The following is a 17,113-nucleotide window of genomic DNA, read 5'->3' on the forward strand; positions in this document are numbered from 1 at the left end:
GTCACCCCCAGAGCCCAACCGGCCGCAGGTGCCCACCAAGTACATGCCAAAGGAGCAACACCCCACCTCGTGTTTGTATCATCAATGCTGGGGGGCTCAAGCCCGCAAGTGCAGGCAGTCCCGCATCTTTCAGGGAAATGACTCAGCCAGCTGCCGTTAATGGCTGCGGTGGCTGGCCACATGAACAGCCACCTGCACATGACTGAAAGGTCCACTGACCGATGGTTCTTAATTGATACCAGAGTGGAGTGCTCCCCCTAACAGCCCTCAAAACCCGTACCCTGCAGGCAGCCAACGGATCTGCCATCATGACCTTCGGAACCCGCAAAGCGCAGATCCAGATCGGAAAGGACAGGTTCTGCTGGAAGTTCGTGCTGGCCTCAGTGGGCATGGTGCTGTTGGGAGCCGACTTCCTCTGGGCACATTGGACATCAAGGGCAAGTGGTTAGTTAATGCCCGCACCTTTCAAACAGTCTGCCTTGACGCCACAGACATGTGTCCTGGGTAAACTAGCACCTTTCACTTTGTTCGTTTTAGATTGGTCACATTGTTTGAGCTACCGAAAGCGCTTCAGTTTATATAAATCTTTATTACTAAATCTAAAGCTGATTTCAAACTACAATATGCAAGCCCTTCCCAATTATACTTACCAACTGCTGAAGCGAGGCAATGACCGCACACTTCTAGTAGGTTGTCGGGGTGCCGGTAGCAGCTTCTCCACCTCCCTCGACCAGGACGTTGGTTGGACTCTAGAAGTTCTTCTTCTTGTTGAGAGACATTTCCACCCCTCAAGAGAGTCTCAAACTTCAGCAGTGGGACCATGACTTATATTACCCAAAAATTGCTTACTCATAGCCCATCACCCTGAATAAATGGTTTACTTATCTTCAAGGTCTCCTGACGGTCTGCGACCAACAAAAAACAACTGCATCTCTGGGCCCCATGGTGGAATTTAGATTATGTCTTCTGATTCACATGTATACATTCTTGCATAAGCTGGTCTAAATCCTCCATTACAACATGTGCAACCCGGGGATAGCCGCCATCAGTGCCCCCAAGGATGAATACATGAGTATCCGTGATGAGGTTTCCTCCATCCTACAGCCGCAGTTCACCGTTGCTATGCCTCAACATGGAGTCTACCATCACATCGCAATCCAGTGTCTCCTGCTTCATGCCAAGGCCAGGTGATTACCCTCAGAAAAGCTGCAACTGGCCAAAGAAGAATTCTCCTGTGCAGGAACTGGGAATCGTCAGTAGATCCAACAGCCCCTGGGCCTCCCCCCTCCACATGGTCCCCAAGACTTCAGGGGGTTGGTGCCCTTGCAGAGACTACCGTCACCTTAACAATGTGATCACGCCAGACTAATATCCCATCCCGCATATTCAGGACTTCTCAGCAAACTTGCACGGCACCCAAATGTTCCCAAAGGTCGACCTAGTACGGGGCTATTATCAAATCCTGGTCTACCCTGATGGCAATTGTCACCCCATTTGGCCTTTTCAAATTCTTACGAATACCCTTCGGGTTAAAGAATGCGGCCCAAACTTTCGAGCGCCAGATGGACGCGGTGGACAGGGACTTGGACTTGTGTTCATCTATCTCAATGACATCCTCATCGCCAGTCGAGATCACGACAAGCACAAGGTCCATCTCCGCACATTGTTTGCCCATCTGGGAGAGTTCGGCCTTACGGTCAACATAGTCAAGTGCCAGTTCGGTGGGCAATCCCTGCAGTTCCTGGGCCATACCATCGCGGTGGCGAGAGCCACCCCGGCACCGGAGAAGGTTGCAGCCGTGCGCCAGTTCCCAAAACCCACCATCCTCGAGGGCTTGCAGGAGTTCATCGGCATGATGAACTTCTACCACCGGGGCATCGCGCATTACACGGTCATTATTCGCACTGATCGCCACAAAGAACAAAGTCCCGGTATGGTTGGAAGAGGCGGAGGGTGCTTTCGCTGCAATGTAAGACGCTCTGGCGAGCACCACTCTATTATCCCACCCGCAGCCGGATGCTCACACTGTGCTCTCAGTGGATGCATCAGCCGTTGAAACTTCCAATGTGGTGGTGGAGAGTCTCATACCTTGTAGCTGCTGCTAGGGGATTATATATACTGTATGTATAATATTTCAAAATAATTTCTGGAATTAAATGTAATGTAACTATTACTTTGGTATGAAATTTGTAAATAAAATAATCAAAAAAATGCTGTGATACTGAAATTGGCATAAATGACAATGCGAAAATTCCATCCCATTACAATATGTTTACACGATAATGTGTAAATGCAATGACATTAAAATGAATTTTGACTTTTTTCTGAAGTTGACATTTTAAGTTTAAAGGAGCCCATCACATGAAAGTTGAAGTACTCATGACCTTATGAGTAGTCAAATCCATCTTTTGGATAGCCTCATGTGTAACTATAATGGGCGACAAAGTTCAGTGGCATGATTCCATTATCCACCTATCTTAGGAGCAATAAAGACAAGGTATCACACCTCAGAAAGGATAATATAGTTGGGCATGCAAAAAATTACTTTGCCAGCATTTGAAGAGGAGCAAGTTTTTTCCAAATATTTTGACCAATTAATTCACTGAAAATAAATTAATCAGCAATAATTAAAATTATTCAGTTGTGAATCCTTTTTGGGTGACCATTGTCCTGAGTCCATCTTGTCGATCTAAAAAAGCTATTTAAATCAGGGGCCAGAGACAGGTAAGGTTGTGGAATTAAAATGTTGTAAGGTACTGGAATTGTTAAGAAAGAGATTAAAGAGGTGGCAAAAATTGGGATAAAAGAGAATCAAATTCCATTTATAGTTTGTTGGAGATTGAGAGAGAGGAGGCAGGAGAAAAGATACAGAGGATTTATTTAATCTCCAGACACATTTGCTTATGGTCCATTTGTTTAATCAGATGTACATCACCTGGATATGCATGCTTTGAAAGTGGTACTTTCTTAATCTTTCCTGGAATTGTGGAGCAAATATTTGAGTTGATGTCAATTCTGCTGGCTCAATGTCAGAACATGCAATGTTCAAAGATCGGTCTGGAAAATGGGGGCTGAAACGATGACTGATTTCTAAGTTGATATTCATGTCTGCCCAGTGGTGTTTGGTGATCATTACACTGGTAGAAATATCCCATAAAACCCTCCCCACGTCAGACCAACAAGCCTGTTGGCTGTTAAAAAAGAAAGATGATACTTTGGAAAAAAGTATTCAGCTTGCAACCTGTGATATTGTTAATCAGCATGTGAATCCTTCTGTTACTTCACAGCCCTCTCCAAGAGAAGAGTGTGAGATATGAAAATAGTAAGTTTATGAGCATAGTGTATGAGGTCATTGTTAATGATTTATGCAAGCACTTTTTGGCACAATCAGTGTTATTTGAAGGAGGAAACTGATGGTCTATTTCTGTATATGTATATATCAGGGTGATTTCACTGGTGCACAGATTGAAAAATGATTGTGACAGCTGCAGCCTGATCCTTAAACTAGATTCCCTTTGAACACAGCTTACAATGGGTTCATATAATTGGTGAATTTCAGTTGTTAAATTTAACATGATGCTTTCAAAAATCTGCTATGCAAAATGTTAAACTTTAAAGCAAATTAACTCATAATGCAAATTTTATACATACTGTCACGAGTGGATAGCGCAACATTATTATCGCAGCAGTGACTTGGATTCGAATCAGCTGCTGTCCGCAAGGAATTTCCAGGAGGTTTTTCTCCCATATTCCAAAGATGTTCAGTAGGTTAAATGGTAACATGTATTTGGGCAGTGTGGTCTTGTGGGTCAGAAAGGGCTTGTTATTCTTCTGTATCTAAATTTAAAAAGTTAAATTAAAATGCAGAAATGTAATAAGGTTTTCTTTGCCTCCATCACTTTAACTTAGTATATATAGAAATATATCAGAACTTGAACTTAATATGAAACATTAAATGTCATATTAATATTCATTATTACCTCCAGTAATCATTTATTCTGCACAACCACAACATCTTCAGGTTATATTGTACTTGAGAATCCTTTTAATAAAGACAATTGGCATTGAAAAATATGATTCATATATTAATTAAAAACAAAAAATAAATGATCAATAGACATTTATGCTAGTTTATAATATGTCTTCTTGTTTTTAAATGGCACAAGTTTTCCTTCAACCCTAAACCTCGAGTGCAACTGGCGTACTGCTTGTTCATTGTCTCGAAAGATGAGCTGAATTCAACACCGGTTACATTTATTTTATGATATTCCCCAAGATAAAGTTCATGGGAATGAGACCAGGGGTGGAGCTAGGTTGTTACATTAGGGGGAGCGAACACATAAAAAAGGTACTACAATCTCTGTTCCTTCAAAGCTCTGTGCGCACGGACACACATTTTGCAACCAGCATACAAAGGAGATTTATGTACTCACATCGGCGATGCATACCAAATAATTTTCTTTCTTTTTCAATCTTTTTATTGATTTTATAATAATAAAACATATAAACACATAGTGTATGTGGAATACATAATAAGTATGGAAAGTAACACAACACTTCATCCAAAGCTACTATAATCAGTACCCATATTACTAATCACCTCTAAACAATAAATTAAAGAATGATATGAAATATTTTATGATTATTTATAATATCTATTCCCACTACCTAAATTGGAGTTATTTGCTTCAGAAAAAGAAAGCATGATTAAAAAAACATTAAATTATCTTTGAAATTGTTATTGTTTGAGAGGTTCTGAAAATAGTTCACAATGGTCCCCACATATTCTGACAATTCATATTCATATCAGTTACAGACCATCAAATTTTCTCCAAATTAAGGCAAGACATAATTTCACATAACCATTGAGCCCGAGTGGGTGGAGGAGCATCCTTTCATCTAAGTTGTATAACACGTCTTGCCATAAGAAAAGACAATATTTAATGTTTTGTTTTTATTAGAGTCATGCTGTTCTCTCCAGTATTGCTGAAAAGTGCACCTAAAGGATTAGGCTATAACTTTAAGTCAAGGATTATTGTTACATCTGAAAAACCTCTGTACAGTATCTTCTAAGGCTCGAACAAGTCCAAAACATATGGATTAATGTTACATCTGCATTGTTACATCTGTCACAATGAGGACTCATATTTGGGTAGATACAAAAAAGTAGATATTTGGACATGTGATCTCTATTGTAAGAGGGAATGATGAGGACATAATGATGAGGTATTAATCAATTTGAAGATCAAATCCCCTCTATTCAGATATTGAAAAATGTAAGCCATGTTCCCATGCTTTTATAATTGTATCTAAAGGAGATTTATGCAATTTTGACAACATTTCATAAATTGTAGATAATAAACCTTTCTGTGAAATTTGTAAATTAAAAATTGTTTTAATAATATTTGGTCAAGAGCATTGGGAAACTCAGATAACTGAGAGTGGAGAAAGTTCCTAATCTTCAAATGCCTAAAAAAAAATTAAATTTGTTGTCATCAAAACACAAGGAACTTTATAAAGGTATAGTTATAAAGGAAGTACATGTTATTTGCATTTAAGTTCAAAACATAATAAAAACATGTGTTATTTAACTCTTTTATATTTTAAACATAATTAAACATAACATTGGGTGGGTTGAAGTACTGAAGAAATTGTACAATGCCCAACACCAGACTCCAAGTGCTCCCCTTGGCCTACCACACACCAGAGCTCCCAACAGCTTGACTCTGAACACTCCCCTTGGCCTACTGTACACTGGAGTTTCCACCGCCCAACTCCAAACCCTCCCCTCAGCCAACCACACACCAGAGCTCCCGACAGCCTGACTCTGAACACTCCCCTTGGCCTACTATACACTGGAGATCCTGACAGCCAACTCCGAACCCTCCCCTCAGCCAACCATACACCAGAGCTCCCAACGCTCAACAACAAACCCTCCCCTTAGCCTACCACACACTGGATCTCCCTACGTCCTGACTCCAAAACCTCAGCTCGGCCTACCTGAACTGTGAGGCATCTAACAAATTCAATTTTTAGATAAAACATTTTACTGACATTTTCCGATTTACTTCAAACATAAATCGAATATTGATTTGCACCTTTGGTTTGCGATGATCCACGCCAGCTAATCGCTGAAGGTCTGAACATGTCCAATCAGCAGGCAGCTTACACCAATCTGCGAATGCTGAGCACACTGTTCAAAAAAGCACCACTTTTGGACAAATGTGCTCTGCATCCCCCCCACCCCTAGCTATGCAATTGAATAAGATTGATGTTATGGAAAGCTCAGCAATAACTCACAGCCAGTCACACTTTATCATCTTCAGCAGTGAATGAGACAGCCATATTTGAGGTCCCAACCTCAGAAGTGACATTGTTGGAAGGCTGACCATAAGGGTGGAGCAGAGGAGCAAGAAGGGCATGATCACCTTGATGGGAATGTACATCAAGCCCCCAAATAGACAATGAGAATTAGAGGGGCAAATATGTTGGAAAATTGCTTCCAGGTGCAGGTCAAATAACATTATCATTTTAGGAGATGTACCTTTACAAATATTGACTTGGAAAATCATAGTGTTAAAAACTTTAGAAGGAATGGAATTCATCAAATTTGCTTTGGGAAGTTTTCTTCAGCAATGTGTAGAGTGTCCCACAAGGGAGAGGGAAACACCTGATCTAGTCTTCGCAAGTTAAGGGAAAAGGGATGAAGTTTGTGTGGATCAACTGATGGAGACCACCTATTATTGCTCTTTTAAGTTTAACATAGTTAGGGAAAGAGACTGGGTGAGACTACAATTTACGGAAACAGAATATTTGGCCTTTCCAGTTCGTGCTAAACAATTTTTTTTTGCTTAGTTCCACTGACCTGCACTCAGTCCATAGCCCTCTATACCTCTCCCATCCATGTACTTATCCAAATTCCTCTTAAATGTTAAAATTGAGCCCCCATCCACCACTTCAACTGGAAGCTCATTCTGCAACCTTACCAGTTTGAAGAAATTCCCCTTCATGTTCCCTCTAAACTTCCCCTGTTTCACATTTAACCCATGTCCTCTGGTTTGTATTTCACCCACACTCAGTTCAAAATGCCTATCTAAATTTACACTCTCTAGACCCCTCATTTTAAATACCTATCAAATCTCCCCTCATTCTTCTACATTCCAGAGAATAAAATCCTAACCTGTTTAACCTTTCCCTGTAACTCAGTTCCTGAAGTCTCCATTTTTTCTAACTTGTTGATATCTTTCCTGTAGTTAGGTGAACAAAACTGCACACAATACTTCAAATTTGGCCTCACCAATGTCTTATACAACTTCTAAATAACATCCCAACTCCTGTACTCAATACTTTGATTTATGAAGGCCAGTATTCCAAAAGCTCTATTTACAACCCTATCCACCTGTGATGCCACTTTCAAGGAATTATGTATCTGTATTCCCACATCCCTCTGTTCTACTGCACTCCTCAGTGACCGACCATTTACCGTGTATGTCGTTTCTTTGTTTGTCCTTCCAAAATGCAACTCATCACATTTGCCTGCATGAAATTCCATCTGCAATTTTTTAGATTACTTTTCCAGTTGGTCCAGATCCCTCTGCAACCTTTTAAAACCTTCTTCAGTGTCCACAACACCTCCATTCTTAATTTTATCTGCAAACTTGCTGATCCAATTTACCACATTATAATCCAGATCATTGATATAGATGACAAATAACAATGGTTCTAGCTCTGATCCCTGAGGCACACCACTAGTCACAGGCCTCCAGTCTGTGAAGCAATCACCCACCACCACTCTCTGGCTTCTACCATCCAGCCATTGTCGAATCCAGTTCACTACTTCACCATGAATACCAAGCATCTGAACCTTCCTCACTATTCTTCCATGTGGAACCTTGTCAAAGGCCTAACTAAAGCCCATGTAGACAACATCAATAGCCTTTCCTTCATCTACATTCCTGGTAACCTCTTCAAAAATCTCTATAAGTTTGGTTAAACACGACCTACCACACAAAAAGCCATGTTGACTGTCCATAATCAGTCCATGGGTATTCGAATAATTGTATATCTGATCACTTAGAGCACCTTCCAAATATTTACCTACTACTGATGTCAGGCTTACCAGCCTAGAATTTCTAGGGTTAATTTTCAACCATTTTTTTAACAACAGAACAACATGAGCTATCCTCTGATCCTTTGGAATTACCCCTGTGGCTAAGTACATTTGAAATCTTTTTTGGCCAGAGCCCCTGAAATTTCTACACTAGCCTCCCCCAAGGTTCAAAGGGATATCTTGTCAGGCCTTGGGGACTTATCCACCCTTATTTGCTTTAAGACAGCAAGTACCTCCTCCTCTTTAATCAGTATAGGTTCCATGACCTCACTGCTTCTTTTCCTTACTTCTTATGACTCTGTTCCATTTTTCTGAGTGAATACTGATGAAAAATAACCTATCCCATCTCTTTTGCCTCCATACAAGAAGCCGACCTCGCTGATCTTCAAGTGAACTAATTTTGTCCCTTAATATCTCTTTGCTCGTAATGTACCCATAGAAACCCTTAGGAATTTCCTTCACCTTGTCGGCCAAACCAACTTCACGCCTTCTGTTTTCCTTCCTCATTTCTTTCTTGAGGCTTTTTTTTTTATTTGTTTCTCATACTTTTCAAGTACCTAATTTTCTCCATGTTGCCTATACCTGTTATCCACCCCCTCTCTCTTCTTCCAAACCAGATCTCCTCTATCCCTTGAAAATCAAGGTTCCCTGTGCCTTCTAGCCTTGCCTTTGATCTTGACAGGAACATACAAATGCTGAACTCTCAAAATTTCCCCTTTGAAGGTCCTCCACTTACCCCACATATCCTGCCCGAAAACAATTTATCACAATTGATGCATTCTAGATTATTTCTCATTTCCTCAAAATTGGCCTTTCACAACCCAAGGCTCAGACCTATCCGTCTCCATAATTAACTTGAAACTAATGCCATTATGATTACTGAAACCAATATGTTCCCCTACACACACTTCTCTTGTCTCGTTCCCTAATAGGAGATTCAGTATTGCACTCTGTCTAGTTAGTACCTCTATATATTGCTTTATATATATTGAATTTAAATTCAGAATTGGGCCAAGGATAAATTTTAAGGTATAAGATAAGAACTAGTTTGTTAATTGTAACAGGATCAGACACAAAACAGGTCAGACACAGAAGCTCAATAGCCTGAATACACCTGAGATTGTCTGATCTCGGAAGCTAAGCAGGCTGAGACCTGGTAAGTACTTTGAGGGGAGACTGCCTAGGAACACCAGGTGCTGTAGGTTTCTATGAGGGACACGGGACAAAGTCGCGACTTTCTGTCTGTCTTACGGTAGACAAAAAAAATAATTTCATGTATGTTATATTCTAAATGTAATATTATGTGACAATAATGGAACTTTTATCTTTACCTTAAGGATGTTTGAAGGAAGAGGAACATTAGGAAAATAAGATGTTTTAAAAAGTGTTGACAAGTGTCCAGGATGTGTTAAAGTGAAGGGTCAGACATGCAAACAGAGGGAAGTTTGGATGACTAAGGAAATTCAAGCTCTGGTCAAAAGCAAGAAGGATGCACGAAGAAGGTATAGGCAGCAGGGATCAAGTTTTACATGGAAAAATTTGGGGAACTGAAAAGCAAACTGTAGAGTATGTCAAAAGAACCAAAGACTTGTTGATCCAAACCAAGGCTTTTATTAACTAGAAGACTGGAGCATATCACATGTAGGTCGACCAATCCAGAATGCCAGTAGGTGTGGCTACACTCTCAGCCAATCACATTCATCCTACACTACAATCTGTACATATACACATTGGTGATAGAATCTGTACTATCACACAAACTAAAAAAGGAAACTGCGGAGAAAAAAGGTGCAGGGGTTAACTCTGGCAGATAACATTAAGGATAATCCCAAGAGAAGTTATGTACATCAAGGGAAAAAGGGTAACCAGAGAAAAAGATTGGACTGTGAGAAAATCTTGTGCAATACTTCATAAACAGGTCCTGAAATATCTCACTAATGTTGTAATTTGGAGATTTTACTGCCAAGAGATGAGGGAGGGGTGGAGAAAGATTAGTTTATATTGAGATTCTAAAACATGGAGAATATGGACCAGGCAGTTCATTGCCTTTAACACATTTTCCTTTTTGCATCTGTTCAAAAATCTATGATATAATGTGGCTATTAAACATAGTTTACATTTGTTGCAACCACTATAATTCAGACATGAGTGGAAAATGCATGAATTAATTAATCATCATATTTTAAACTAACAAGCAAAACATTTTCTTTCTCAGGTGTCTATTTAATTGGAATCATGATGGATAGCATGCAGTTCAGAGGGGAGCTCAAATATGCCCTTGTTCATGAAGTCCAAAACAGTGGGTGCTCAGTAATGACCTTGTACATTATACATGTGTATCTCAGTGGCACGAGGTCTGATGGAATAGTTGAACAAGGTTAGTGCTTCAGTTAGCTGACATCAGGGAATGGAAGCCATCAGGTTAGGCTGGTGTTAAAAGAAGATAGCTGACTTCCTGAGAATCAGTAAAACACCATCAGGGTCCAGTAGTTGCAGATGCAAAAGAAAGTTGCAGTATATTGTTGGAGGTAGTGGATAGATATAAGGGGTAAGTTAGAACTTTAAAGGGATTGAAGGGCCACAGTGTGAGACAAGTAAAGCAGGAGGGGTTTCCTTCCATTTGTACTGAAAATTTGCAACACCATTTACAGGCTTCCCATGCACAAAGATAATTTTAAATTACTATTATCTAAATGCACTTTTACATCATTGTATATAAATCGTCAGACACACAAACGACCAAGAAGCAATTTGCTAATGCGTAAGAGGTATGGTGTATAGGCATAATAACTGCTGAAAATTTCTGTTGCTCTATTAGATGGTTTCTACTGCATCAGCATGTGTTTTCTGTATCCAACCATGCACTCCCACAAAGAAAACATGGTGGCGCTGCCAGATTCTGCTGGTGCGGACCCAGTGAGAACAGTGACCGAGACACAGAGCTCCCCTGCAGGATCCTACCATCCAGTCTGATTGCTGATGGGTCTGTAAAAGGACCTGATGTTGTTTTATTTAAAATCTTGCACCACAGGTCTGGGCCTAAGATGGCAGCACCTGATTTTGGCAGTGACCTTAAGGGGTTGCAGACTTTGAGGGCACACAGACTGGTGCCAGTAACGGGGAGAACAACTGCTGTTGAGAAGGAGAAGCAGAGGAAACACCCTTAAGGACAGTGACCATGGTGGCAGACAAGCAAGAGGTTCTGTAGCTGAAGGACACACACACAGATGGTGAGCAGTTGATGACTTGTGGCAAGCAGCCCATACAGCTGCGGGCAATTTGAGGTCATGGAACCTACCACAGTCTATAGGCTTCTGGAAACTGAGAACCAGTTATTGGAACTGGGATTGGAGAGGATGAGGGCAAGGAGGGTCACCAAAACTCCCTGGGCACTGAAGACTTCCTCTTCTTGTGAGAGGTTTGGATCTGGACTCAGATTGTCAATGGTCTGAACTGAACTGGAGCCTTGTGTGGTTGCAGAGGTTGCCGGGAGCTCTGGAGGTGAATCCATAAACACTCAATGACTCTGAGGGACTTTCTTTTGCTTCTCTTTCTCTGGCTGTAAGGGATGCTGGGTAAAGCTAATGCCAATGGTGTCTTTTCCTGCCTTATGTCAGACTAAAGGCAATTTTGTGTAATATTACATTTCTGTTTCATTACATGATGATAAATAGTATCTGATCTGATTAATGATTTATAAGGGAGGCCAAACATAAACTTGAGGAGCCAAGCCTCAAATTCGTACAATACAGCCTTAAATGTGACAGTGTCAACATTGATTTATCCAATTTTAGGCACCCCACCCTCTTTTGATCCCGCTGTTTCTATCTCCTACATCTTGCTAACAGTCTCTCTCCCTACCTGTCTCTCCATCTTTCATATATTTCTGTCTGATATCCTTTCACCTCTGGGTTCTTACCTCAATTTCTTTTCCCTTTGCATATGCAATATCACCCTCTTCTCTTTAGTGTTGATCTAAGGTTCAGGTTTAGACCATTTCTACCCATGGATCCCAGCGGACCTGCTGAGTTTCTCCTGCAGTTCTTTGTTTGTATCTGTTGAATTGCCTGAAAAGCACACATGTTTTTGCTGTATTTCTGTTTGAACGGCAATAAAACAATGCAATTCACTATGGCAGAAATCCACAGCGTAGATCTTTAGGAGGCTGGCAAACTGCCATGCTCTTCAGTCACACACTATTTGGTGTCTCCTGTTTCTTCAAGTGTGGCACAGGGTGCCATCTCACATAAGAATGTCACTGCTGGAAGGCAGTTCCCTGCAATAGTGCAGCGCAATATTGACCAAAATGGCTTCAAATGTGGCTGTTCCTCCACCTCTAACCTTGCCATCTGTCAAATAAACAACTCTCTTGCACCACCACCATTTCATTGTGTCACTTCGAAGAAGCCGGGGGAGTACAAAATGGCTCATTTCAACATTCCAGGCTGCTGAGGTAGTTTGTTTCCAGGCTATCACTGACACCAGTCAAAGCAGTCCTTTCTCCTTGTGGCCTCAAATAAAAAATCACAATAAAAACATATTTGGTCATGTGAGGCAGCTGACATCGCAATGGGGCCACCAGGGAACCATTTGAACTATCATTTGCTAACATTGCAAAACATATGGTGCCAATTCCTTGAGACATTTGGCCATGCATACAAACTTGTCCTGTGGTCTTATGAATAGGATGATTCTCTGCACCTTAAAGAACTTAGAAGAGTACAGCACAGGATGGGCCTTTTGCTCATGATATTATGTTGACCTATATAAACATATTCCAGCATCAATCTAATATTTCCCAACAAAATGGGGGGTGGACGTGGGGTGGGGGGGGGGGGCAACGCAATTAGAGTAGTGGTTAGTGCAACACTGTTACAGTGCCAGAGACTTGGGTTCAAATTCGGCACTCTCTGTAAAGAGTTTGTAGGTTCTCCCCACGTCTGCATGGTTTTTATTTTCTTAGTGCTACCATTTTCTCCCATGGTTCAACACTTACCAGGGATTGTAGATCAATCGTGTGTAATAGAAAGCCACAGATTTGCTGGCAGAACAGGCTTGTTACTGAACTGCATGTCCAATTTTTTTTTTAATTTAAAAAGCATCACAGCCGATAAACCTTTATTTTTCTTACATCAATGAATCTTTGGGGGGGCGTGGCAAGATGGCGTAGAGTCTAGACGTGTAATCTCGACCTCTCTGGCCAGACTTTTAAGAACCCATTTTTAACTCTTTGTTTTCAGGTTTAAATTTTTTTTAAACTTAGTTTAAAGTATCAAGGAATTGTTATGGCTATTAATGGTAAAAAGATTAAACCTCAAGTACAGAAGAAACTACATTTTTGGACTGTTGAAGATTTAGAGCCTAAACAGTCTGCTACAACTTCAAGTTTGCTTTCTTTCAAGCCTAAAGCACAGAGATTACCTGTGGGAGCTGAAAAAATGACTAATACTCACCAGGAGAAGGACATCGCTGGAATTACCCATTCTCAGGTGGAAGGTGCGTGTGCCCCCGATGTGGATCCTGCTTCTGGCAGCCTGCCGACTTTAGCGGAGGGGGCACGCAAGATGACGACTCCATTGCTTGAAATACCCCACGATATACTCCAATCTGAATATTTTGGTATTTTTTGTGAGTTTTTGAAGCAACAAAGGGTTGCGGGGGGAGAACAGCGTCGGCCCCCTGAGGAAGTAGGGGTGCCGTCACTGGAAGTCCAGACCCGCAGTAAAACTGTTAAACTGCCTGTTGTTGAGATGCAGCAGGAGCTGCAGTTACCTGGTTCTGCCACTACACAAGAGAAAGCAGGGTTGAGCTTTTCTGAATTACAATGTAAACAGCTAAGCCTTATCATTCAGCCTATGCTGAATGAAATGTCTCAGAGGCTCAGTTTGGAACTGGATACAGTTAAAATCCGTGTGGAAGCATCTTGTGAGGATTTTAAACAATTTCAGGCTGATTTTTTGAAATGTCAACAACAAGTGGCTTCTAATACAGAAGAAATGTTGGAGGTGGAAAAATCCGTTAAAGAACGTGAGAGGGAGTTAGAGAGGAAAGTAGATTATTTGGAGAATCAAAGTAGAAGGAATAATGTGAAGATTGTTGGCTTGCCAGAAGGTATGGAAGAACAAGATCCTCTTCGTTTTTTTTTACCGAATGGATTCCACAAATACTGGGGCAGGAATTTTTCTCTGGAGGTCTTGTATTGGAAAGAGCTCATAGAGCCTTAAGAAGAAGGCCTTTGCCTGGTCAACCACCGACACCCGTGATAATTTGATGTTTGAATTATTTAGACAGGGAAATTATACTTCGTTTAGCAGTGCAAAACACGAGACAACGAGAAGCTCCGTTAATGATTCAGAATAGTAGAGTTTTTTCTATCCTGATTTGAGTCAAGAGGTTATTCAGCGTCGGCATCAATTTAATTCAGTTAAAGAAGCTTTGTGGCGTAAAGGTTATAAGTCTACTTTTCGCTATCCAGCAGAGTTGAATATGTTTTGTGGAGACTTTCAATTTCGTTTTTTTGAGAATGAGGGTGAAGCAATGAGGTTTGCTGACACATTGCCAGATGTAAGAGGACAAAGACGTAGCCCACCATTGTCTCCTAAAGAAAAATCTGGTTGTTGTGGAAATGGAAGAAATGGCAGAAATGGGAGAAATGGGAATGGAAAGAGTCCGTTTCCTTGAAATGGGGTCGCCGAGTCTGGAATTTCTTGAATGAATGGAAGAACTTTTTTATTTTTATTTTCTTTTTTTATGTCATTATGATATCTTGTTGTTATTCTTTGTTTGGCTGGGGAGGGAGAAATTTGCTCTATGTTCTACTAGTCATCAGCCACTGGTGGGTGATCCACACTCAACTATTACCTTTTGGTAGTTTTTTTTGGGGAGGGGGGTGTCTTTTTATCTTTTTTTTAATTTACATTTTATTTAGACTTCAATTTGTGGTTTCTTTTTCGCCTATTGGAGGGCCTATTTACGTTGATCTGAGTCTTTATATATTGATATTATTAGTTTTTAGTAATATTAGTGGATATGTTAAAGTTGAAGTTTGCCACTTTTAATGTTCGGGGTTTAAATAGTCCGATTAAGTGTAAGTGTACTTTTATCAAGTTCGATCTTTGGTAAAACGTGTTTGGTAGAGATAATGTTACCTGAAATGATTAAATTTGAGACTTTTGGCATAATGAAATGAAATATTGTTCAATAATGGAAAAAAATTACATATATTCGTGGATCACTATAGTTTTTTTTATTAATAGGCGGTTGTTATATTCAGAATATTTACATTTTGATTTATATTGACTAGATTTTAATACATATGCTTTACTTTTCTTTCCTTTTTTTCTTTCTTTTTTTAATATGTATAAAATATAATATTCATCCTTTGTTTATTGTTATATATGTTACTTATTATCTGTATTTTGAACGAATAAATAAAGTTTAAAAAAAATCGGTGAATCTTTAAAAAGTCCCTATTATTTTCCAAATCCCCAGCAATGTATTCCAGACACCTACACTCCCAGCAACTTGGCCAGCACTGCCGAGAGTCCTGAAGTGAACTATCGGAAGCCATATGTCCAGGAGTCTAAATCTCGACACCCAGATGTTAATCAGTGCCCTGGCATAGGTCTCAGTGGTTGTGTTGGCTAGTGGGACTGCTTCCGGCCACTTTGTGGAGTGGTCAATCATGGTGAAGAGATACCTCACCTCGCAGGAGACTGGTAGTGGCCCTACAATGTCAATATGGATGTGACTGAACCTACATCGCACTGGCTCAAAAGTCTGGGGGGCGAGCGCCTTGATGTGTGTCTGCACTTTGAACGTCTAGCAGAGCATGCAGGTTTTAACTGCCCTGTTTCCAGAGACTGTGCCAGATGAACCTACTGGCCACCATTTTGACAGAAGTTCTGATGACTGAGCCAGGATGTGCACCGTGTCGAAGACCTGCCACCTCCACACTGCCGGTATGATGGGGAGAGGTTTGTCAGTAGAGATGTCTCAAAGGAGTGTCTGGTTACCTGGGCTGACACCAGAAACTGCCGTCCTACATGCCGGGATCTCAGGCTCTTCTTGCTGTGGCTTGGCTAGGGCTGAATAATCTTTCCCCTAGGACAGGGCCTGGAACAATACCTGAAGTGCCTAACTGCCAGGTACAGTGCCAATAGTTCACAGTCAAAGGCACTGTATTCGAGTTCAGGTGGCCGGAAGTGCCTGCTAAAGAAGGCCGGGGGCTGCAATTGCCCTTCAATGAATTGCTACAGTAGGCCTCCTACCACTGTGTTGGATGTGTCTATTGTGAGTGTGGTTGGCACCTCTGGCCTGGGATGTACCAGATGGGTGCTGTTAGCTAGCCTGTCCTTGGCTTTCTGGAATGTCTCTGAGGCCTCATTGACCCAGGTAATGTCTTTACCCTTCCCTGCCAAGAGTGTGAATGGGGGCATTGATGAAGGCTGCTGTTGGTATGAACCGGTGATAAAAAAATTAATCATACCAGCAGATTCTTGCAGCCCCTTCACTGTGCAGGTCTTGGAGAAGCACCAAACAGCCTGTACCTTTTTGGGGAGGGGCTTTGTTCCGTGCATGTTGATTCGATGCCGCAGAAAGTCGATGGTTTCTAGCCCAAACTGGCACTTAGCAGGGTTTATAGTTAGTCTGAATTCCTGCAGCTGGGTGCCCAGTCACCTTAGATGGACCACATGCTCTGTGTTGTGGCAGCTGGCAATAGGAATATCATCCAAATAGATGAACGCGAATGGGAGATCACAACCCACTACATCCATCAGCCTCTGGAAAGTCTGGGCTGCATTTTAAGTCCAAAGGGCATTCTCACGAACTCGAAAAGTCCAAAAGGGCTTTAGGATTGTGGTTTTAGGAATGTCATCAGATGGTCCGGGATCTGATGATAGCCCCTGATGAGGTCGACTTTTGAAAACACCCGTGCCCTATGTAGATTAGTGGTGAAGTCTTGGATATAGGGCACGGGGTACCTATCAGGTGTGGTGGCCT

The 17,113-nt window shown here is 41.2% G+C and overlaps 1 long non-coding RNA gene across 1 annotated transcript in view; it reads left to right on the plus strand.

Moving 5' to 3' along the window:
- Positions 1 to 12,184, plus strand: part of LOC138756114 (uncharacterized) — a 58,941-nt gene extending 46,757 nt beyond the window's left edge. Inside the window, exons 2-3 of the long non-coding RNA XR_011352761.1 lie at positions 9,448 to 9,612; positions 10,929 to 12,184. This is a non-coding gene — a long non-coding RNA (uncharacterized lncRNA). The remainder of the gene's footprint in view (positions 1 to 9,447; positions 9,613 to 10,928) is intronic.
- The last annotated feature ends 4,929 nt before the right edge of the window (positions 12,185 to 17,113 follow it).

The sequence above is a fragment of the Narcine bancroftii genome, chromosome 3, assembly GCF_036971445.1.
Source record: "Narcine bancroftii isolate sNarBan1 chromosome 3, sNarBan1.hap1, whole genome shotgun sequence".
Classification (NCBI taxonomy): Eukaryota; Metazoa; Chordata; class Chondrichthyes; order Torpediniformes; family Narcinidae; genus Narcine; species Narcine bancroftii.